The sequence below is a fragment of the Elaeis guineensis genome, chromosome 6, assembly GCF_000442705.2.
Source record: "Elaeis guineensis isolate ETL-2024a chromosome 6, EG11, whole genome shotgun sequence".
Classification (NCBI taxonomy): Eukaryota; Viridiplantae; Streptophyta; class Magnoliopsida; order Arecales; family Arecaceae; genus Elaeis; species Elaeis guineensis.
The window spans coordinates 16,297,513-16,303,970 of NC_025998.2; the positions used below are offsets into that span (position 1 = coordinate 16,297,513).

A 6,458-nucleotide genomic window follows, 5' to 3' on the forward strand; every position below is an offset into this window, starting at 1 on the left:
GAGATCATCGACCTACACAAAGATATGGAGATCGGATCTTCAGTTTGATCTATTCTAAATCTGTTTTTTATTTTTCAGAATCTTAATCTCAGTATGTGAATGCTCCTGACACTGTGCAAATTAGATCTATATGTTGCTTGCATGAGATAAAAATATTTTAATCTAAATTTGAAATTATTTTTTCGCTGCTAGTTTTTTATTTTCGCATGCATATCCCAGAAATTGGACTTTCTTTTCGAACTACAGGTATTAAATACACATTACGTGGCTCAATAAGATGGGATGGTGCATTTTTACTGCACCATATGGTGCAGAAAGAATTACTCTACGCCCAAACTTGTGGAACCCGCAGATTTTGATTTTGAGATTTAACTCTTGTAAAGCGAACCTATTCTTACACTAGTTATGATTAAATTTATTGAGATTTAAACCATTATAAAATAGAAATGAATACTAACAAGCACCGAACATGACTATAATTATTTAAATTAGAATTAATTCTCCATTGATTTGCATGTAAATACGGTAGAGAAATAATTTCGTGTCATGTCATCCCTGTGAAAAGCAAGAGATGTTTTTGGAACACCTAGTCTCTTGACGATCTGAATCATGGCCTTGATTGTGTCCATGAACAGGATAGGTCAACACCTCCACTGAAGTATGTCCAATCTCTGCTTGGTTGAGAGCAACTATATATGGACCTTAATTGGGAAAAATGCAGGTGGGCCACAAAAATTGTCATCAATCAGCACTTGTCAAACTCACTGATTGATGGCCAGTGCGACTGCATTACCAGCCTCATTCTGACTTTAAAAAATAAATATATAGATTGGTGCCTCTCAGTTGCACATCGAGTCTCATTTGATGAATTGTAATAACATAAAACAAAGCATAGGACCGAAACATTTCCTATGATGCAGTTTTATGGTTACAAGCAACTGAGCAAGAAATCTTCCTTCTGGATTTACGGCACAGATGTTTGAGATTTAAACAATTATTCTCGTACAAAAAAAAATTAATGTTCATGCAACCTAAGTTGTGATAAATTACAATTTATAATCATCCCCTTTCCTCATCTCACGCATTAGGATGTATAGTACATTCCCTCCGATTGCTATTCAACTAGTCAAGAGCCTTTGCTTAAGAAACCTGAAAGAGATGAAAATGAACTAGCGAAGTGCTAAATCAAGCTCCAGGAAACAGCAGTGAGAAAGTGAAAGAATGATCAGATATATCAAAGTTCTAGCAGTAAGAACATCTTAGGGAAAAGCTGACAAATTGAATTCCCTTCCTATCAAAGTTGTAGAAGAAGCCAATCTATGGAATGTCCTCTCAAGTTCCATGATGACACTTGACTGGTACCTATGTTAGTTAAAGCCATCTTCAGAAAGGTCTTCTCTTTCCTCCACATCCATCGATGTATAACTAGTGCCTTCTAAATTCCAATAGAGACACCTGCTTCGTACGCTATCAGGCCCTGTCCTGCATCATGCGGCTTAAAATGACCCATGTTTTATTTGTCCACCATCAAGGCTCCACAACCCCAAGTAAAGTTACATGGCTCAACTTTTGCACATGCCTTGGGAGTCTCACACTTTGATTTTTTCTGGCTTAGCCACGATAATATTCTTGAAAATTTTCTACTTTAACAACGTGTATTATATATGAAATTTTATGAATATTACCTGACCCTCTAGTAACTTTTATGCTAGTTCAGAGGGCCTATTATATATAAAATTTTAGGAAAACTACCTGACATTTCCATCTAGTAATTTTCATACAAGCTCACATGACCCAATTCATGAAAAACACATCAAGCTTGAGTTCTTTTAAGTTATAATAACAAAATTGGGTGCTCTTGGGTTATGATAAAAAGTTTAGCTTAACATAGTTGGTGGAGCTTTGCTCCTCCTTTGGGTTGAAAAGCAAAAGAAGAAGTTAAGTCCACTCGTATTTCCCTGAATTATATGAAGGCACTTGAGGAAGAATAGTTACCACTTCATTGACAAAGTCGGGCATTTTAGATCTCCATAAAGCAGCTTCACCAGAAAAATTAGGATGTGATTGGAAACTTGGGAAGATGATCAATGAAGCTCGTACGTCGCTAATAGATTTTGAATCAGTACATCAGTACAGTCGAAATGTATCGACATTCCACAAGACGCACCAGTCGGCAAGTATCTTAAATCGGCAACCAGCAAGCCAGCAGCAGGCCAACGCATAGAGGAAGGCTAATTAACTTTGATTTTGGACATGGCCATTTATGTTTAATGATTAGAATATTTCATGTCACCATATGCTGGTCGATGTGATCAGAAGTTATTCGATTGCTGTATCGTCTTGATCTTTACTTACATTTTCCCCTTGAATTATATGATGTATTATATAAACTAAAGCTCCTCACTACTTGGCTTGGGAGTGGTTGAGTTCTCACCTCCCCTCTCCTACAACGCACTGCCAGGTGTGGTTAACCGGGGCATGAATCACATAAGATTTGATAACAGAATGTTCGAGTGGAGCCCATGAATTTTGTGGCATTAGTAACTTGAGCAGGTCAAGAAGGTAGAGAATAACAAGACCAGAGCTAGTGTAGACATATAGTTTCAGGTGCTTGCTGCTGTCGCCCTCGCAAGGTGCTGGAGTGTTGTTAATTAAACACTTGTAAACAAGAATGGCTCTCTCACATGAACCAATCCAGTTTAGAACTTTTCCCCCTAGCATATAAGCAATAGACAAGACCCCGGAAGCAGATTTGTTGCTTAAAGCTCCTCCCAGCGTGCATGATGTAGACGAGTTTCTTTGAGAGGGTTGTACCATGCTCGGCAAAATTATTTCTGGTTTGGCAACTTGAACCATTGCATGAACTTGCAGTAGCACATCTGCATCTTGGTACCAAAAAAGCACCTCCCTTTTTCTTTTCTTCTCTTGCCTCTCCTTTCTTTACCATTGATGCAGACACTTGATTCCTCTTTCTGCTGTAACATAACCCTCTTTCACACCCGACCACCCTATGAAGATGCCTGTGTTTCCTTTATACTTTGACAATCCCTCTAATTTTCCGGGGCCTTCCTCTAGTGACTGAACGTGCAGGAACAACATCCACTGTAGCATCGAATGATGAGCTTGGCTCCAAGTCTGAAGCAGCTTCATCTGTAGCTGGCATGTCCCTCACATGATTAAGAAAGCCGGCTCAAATGCCACTGAACATAATCGAAACGATCTTTGTTATTGATGATTCCTGAATGATGATAGAAGCAAGGGACCTCAGTGCTTGGGAGCGATACTTATAGCCACTACTTTTTGGGAAACAATGAGCTTTCACGACGCCAGCGATGCAGCAGATATTTCTCCCGGAATAAGAAAAACAATTCTTCAATGACAACACCCGAAGAGTATGCTTGCATAATATTCCAGTGCACTCAAATCCTCTGCAAGTGCAACAGATGTCTTCATTCGATGCGATGCAGACTTACTATGTGCCCTCCATCTGACTTCAAGTGGTGTCGAACAAGATAATTCTCTCTTGACGTTTCAAAAACTGCAAAATTGTGTTGACAACATGATTTCCCTTCTGAAACATCTCAAAAGCATAATGTGTAAGAATGGTTGATGCATGTTCTTCGATGGGCAAGCATGTTCTAATCTTGATATTCTGTCGGCTTTGTTGTGTTGTTGCCTCTTTCTCCTGCCTGATTTTGGAAATCAACTGCAACACCCACCTGCATGAAGTATTAAACCCACACATAGATAATTGGATCAAGAACGTCAAATTGCAAAATGCAAAATAATAGTTCGGAAATAGTGGATTACCTGCTCTACGATATCCTTGAGACGAGTTTGTGAGTTTAAGAATCCTCTGAAAAAGACCTAATTGACATTGAATGACCAGTCGTCAATAATCCACCAAAAAACCAATTTCGCAAGTATGGGAACTGCCCAATAGGACCGATGAGAAAAAGAGTAGGGCTGCATGCTTATCCGAGCCAAGTCCAAATTCAACAACCATCTGATTCCATTGATGCTCAAATTCCTCCTCAGTATCCAGATCATGTATTCTATAAAACTCAGACTTAAACTTCTCATATTGTGGACCCAGTGAGGCAGAAAACCAACTAGGTAGCTTGGACATTAAATGCCATATGGAAAATGCATGCTTTGTGCTCGGTAACTCAACTGAAATAGCATCTTTCAGCCCCATATGAAAATCCGTTAATATTGTTTGTGGGAATTTCTTATCCATAAGCCGGAGAAATGCCTAAATAAACGAAAATCAGAGTATCAGGAGGTGTACAAAAGATTAATAGGGTCTTGCGAAACAAACATCAATAACTTCTCGCACAAAAGAAAAGCAACATGTATAATGAGGAGCAAAGCATGACAGACAAACCTGCAAGGCCCCATTTGTATGAATCTGGCTTTTCGTCTAGCAGGACAACACAACAAAAGAATATGGTATGCCCATGGTTATCCACACCAAACCATACCCCGGCAGGCCTATCATATGAATGTAGACGATAAGTTGTGTCAAAAAACACCACATCTCCAAACAATTTGTATGCACGAACTGATCCTGCATATGACCAAGCAAGATGCTCGAGCTTATACTTTCGTACAATGTAAACTCATAACGGAAGTCAGGGTTCTTCTCTTCATAGCCTTGCAAGCCTTAAGAAGTTCTGATCCTTCACTTTCTGGATTAATGCTCATAGAGGCCTGAAGGAAATTTTTCAAATCCTTCTCTGTAAATGTCAGCTCACCTGGCCTCACTCCTTTTTCCATTTCCAGAGCCCTCATTATAAGATTGACATTGCATCCACCCTTTGCTAGAGCCAAGATACGCTCACGGTCAACTGCTGATATATAACGGTAACCAGGGAAATATTGTGCATCATTGCTATCCAACAATTCATGGTTATGCACATTACTAAAATTGACAACAACCCATCGAGTTATGCCTGCTGAGATGTTCTTCTTTATCACCATTTGAGGCATTCACATTTGCACCGTGATGGTTTCTTCTTTCTCTGGCGTTTGCTTCTCCTGATTTTATGGGCAGAGGAGGGCCAGCACGATGGCAAACAAGTTCTCGCTGTATACTCCCAATGGATGCTCTGGATTTCCCTTGGAGCGCTCTCGCCTGACCAGGAAACCATTATTCCGTGCAAAGTTCGTATAATACTCTAGGGCCTCATCATCACTTTGGAATGACTGTCCAACATATGGAGATGCAACAATCTTGTTCACACCTAAAGAAGTTTGGGGTGTTCCAAGTGAAAGGTTAGGCTCCGTCAGATGCATTGGTTCCACTAATTCATCTTCCTCATAACTTTCAGCATCGAGATAACATTGATCATCCCCACATGGGCATTGCTGCTTGTGACTCCAGTGGGCTTTCATCATCTTCCACTTAACAATGTAATTTTACCAACTAGTGATAACTTCTGAAGTTAAAACACGGACAAAACACAAACATGTTAATTTGAGGAAGGGATCAAGAAGAATGGAGAAATGACATGCTAACAATCGCACATGAATGTCGGTGCTGCACTAAATGTAAAATTTTAAATCTATCACCAGTCACAAAATACGGAACAAATTCATGTTTTCATGATCATTCTTGTTGCGGCCAATCGCCTCGTCGCCCGATCGCCGGGAAGCGTGCACCTGCAAAAGAAGTCCGCACTGACCGGAGGCGGCTCCGGCGGGGACCCTCCGAGGTCAAGTCAGAGAGGTGACTGGGCAACAGTGAAATATAGACGGAGAGCTCGAGAGAGAGAGAGAGAGAGAGGAGGAGCGAGCCTGCGTTTTTGGGAGAGACGGAGCGGATCGATCCCTTGCACTGTTGCCTTTCCCGGTATATATAGTGGAGCTAGGTATGGCGCCGTCATTAATGGCGCGGACAAGTGAGGAACTGTCAACTCACTGTAGGCTGTCAGAGCCGCCGTGAAAAACGTCATGTCGCCGTGTGGCCGTCTAATCACCAGGGTTGACCCGGCTCTCGGCGGGACAATGCCCCTAGGTAACTGTGCCGCGTGTCCGTGTCAGAGCTGACGACGTCTGGCGGCTGTACGGTGGTTGGAGGAGCCGACCGACCTAAAGTCGGTAGCCAGCCGAGTGGTGTCGGGCCCCTCCATCGGTCGGCGAGCTTCATGTAAGTCGGCCATATAACCTCGAGGTTCAATCGGTCGGGATGGATACGCCCGACATACCCCCAGTCGGCGATGGGCCGTTGGACGGCCGGTGGTTAGCCGCTGATGGCATCCGTCAGTCGGTCGCCCCGACCGACGATCGGTCAGTCTGTCGGCCAGTCGGAGTCGTCCAACGGAGGCGGTCAGGCCGTCAGCCGGTCGGGCGGTCGGGCCCTCCGGCAGTCGGTCGGGCCCTCCGGTCGGTCGGTCGGGCCCTCCAGCAGTCGGTCGGCGGGTATCCCCCAACAGTTGCCCCCCTCCACTCCTAAG

At 42.6% G+C, this 6,458-nt stretch overlaps 1 pseudogene; it reads right to left on the reverse strand.

Annotated features, from left to right (window-relative positions):
* Positions 1-3,008: 3,008 nt before the first annotated feature.
* On the reverse strand, positions 3,009-5,658 carry LOC140858487 (protein FAR1-RELATED SEQUENCE 11-like; annotated as a pseudogene).
* Positions 5,659-6,458: the final 800 nt, after the last annotated feature.